Source organism: Empidonax traillii, unplaced genomic scaffold, assembly GCF_003031625.1.
Source record: "Empidonax traillii isolate 1590-97213 ecotype Southwest subspecies unplaced genomic scaffold, ASM303162v1 scaffold98:size2021230, whole genome shotgun sequence".
Lineage (NCBI taxonomy): Eukaryota > Metazoa > Chordata > Aves > Passeriformes > Tyrannidae > Empidonax > Empidonax traillii.
In genome coordinates this window covers 2,010,480-2,012,739 of record NW_020955291.1, presented here as the reverse complement: position 1 = coordinate 2,012,739, position 2,260 = coordinate 2,010,480, and positions in this window count along the sequence as shown.

Genomic DNA, 2,260 nt, shown 5'->3' with positions numbered 1-2,260 from the left:
AGGGTGTCCACTTTTACTTAAATAGAAGCTAATATAAAGAGGAGATTTGGGTATATCTTGGCACATGTGGGTTGCTGACTTGGTAAGAACTTTTTTGCATTTACCATAGATTAGTTTGAGTTACAAAGACCTTAAAGATGATCCAGTTCCAATCCCCTGCTACGGGCAGCAATGCCAGCCACTAGATCATGTTGCTTAAGGTCCCATCCAACCTTGCTTTGAACATTTCCTGGGATGGCACATCCACAGATTCTCTGGGGAACATGTCCAAGTGCCTCTCTATTCTTACTAAAGAATTTCTTCCCAATATTTAATTTAAATCTCTCTTCATTTAGTTTAAAACTGTGCCCCCTTGTCTCCTCACTATCTACCCATGCAAAAAGCTGCTCTCCCTCTTTTTTTTAAGCAACCTTTAAGTACTGGGAGGCCTCAGGGAGGTCTCCCCAAAGCCTTCTCTTCTCAAGGCTTAACATTCCCAACTCTCTCAGCTTGTCTTCACAGGAGAGGTGCTCCAGCTCTCTTACCATTTTCATGGCCCTCCTCTGGACCCCTCCAATAGATCCGTGTCTTCTGCTGAGTATCCCAGAGCTGAATGCAGTACTCCAGATGGGGTCTCAGAAAGGCAGAGCGGGAGAATGATCTCCCTCAATCTGCTGGTCATGCCATTTAGAGAGGTGTGTCTAAAATATATTCTTCTGAATAGATTCTCAGAGTAGGGGGTTGGAGGCAAGGGAAGAGCATTTCTCATGATTGTTTGTTGAAAAAATACAACTCTAGGGTCTTTGAACATTTATTTGAATATTTATTTATTTATATTTATATTCATCTAGTTTCTGAAAATGGCAGTGGTCATTTATTGGCATCAGGTAACTGGATGATCATCACCTTCTCTTGCTGCTTGTTCTTTTTTCCCTCATGCTGTTCCTTGCTTCTTTTGGTCATGTCCTTCAACTCCGAAATGAGTAGAAATCATGAGCTTTCGTGCTGCAACAAGGGCTTCTTTATGAAGAAAAATGGGTGTTACCTCTTTCTGTGGGTCAGTGCTTGAAATAAGAAAAAAATAATCACTGGTGTACTACTATTGAACTTTTTTAAGTCTTCTTAAGCTTTGGTAGTCTTGTAGTGTGAATTATTTTGGGACTAGCCACCACTAGTCGGATATGATTACCTGAGATAGAAGATGACAATCTGAACTTCTGCCCTATCTTCTTGATTTACTGGCAGCCTGTAAAAAACCAGTTCCATGAGTGGGTTGCGTAGCTTTCTGGCAGATAGGCGCTGTGCTGGTGAAGTGGGGATGAGCACTGAAGCAAGGCAAGGATCAGGCTCTGCGTCTCTGACCTTGCTATCCCTGTCCCTGGTTATAATTGAAGCCAGGACACCCTTTTCCTCTTGTGTGGTGTGTTTTACTCTGTAGTGAGTTAAGTGGCAAAGGATGAGGGAGTTGGATGCTCTACTTTTAAATGTTGTCGTATTTTAACTGTTAATTCAGATATTTGTTTGATTTTGCATAACGAATTGTGCTCTTCTTCTCTGAATAAAGCTTAAACAAGTGTAATATAAATGTAACAACCTAAATATTATTTATAATCTTATGAACTTTTTATGTCCTTCCTCTTAATTTTTCTTACATTTCACCTACATTCCTATTTTTCTGTGAGAAAACTCTGTTTCAGGGTTATTTAAAGAGTTTCTGACTTGGTGATAACTCACATGGACATCAGTAAAATTTACTGTGCTGTAACTATCATTCTCTTTCATTTTTTAAAAAAGCCTTGGTCTTAAATACTTACATGGGGATGATTACAACGCTTAAGACAAATTTCTTGTACATGAAACAAAAACATGTAAATGCAACCTTTTTCTTTTCCTTTGGACACATAGGTTATGTTTTGGTCACTAGAGGTACGTTCACATACTAATTAAATTTTCATGCCTTGCCTTATTGAAAGCACATCATGGTTCTGCTGTGAGAACACCTGCACAGTAGCTCATGTGACCTGTCTCATTTTCTGGAGATGTTTTGGAAGTGAATGAAGCAGGAATCTGCAGGAGAGAAAAGTATGTTGTGATTGCAGACAGTGGATGATGCTGTCCTGAAGTTCTGGCCTTTTTGTACACTTGTTTGACTCTGGCTTCTCCGACAAAGCTGTGCCTTTCCTTCTGGCTCAAGTTTTGGTTCAGGGATGTGTTTCTCAAATTCAGGCAATTGTTACTTTTTTGAAAGCTGCAGGGAAAAATATCTAATATGCACACATAC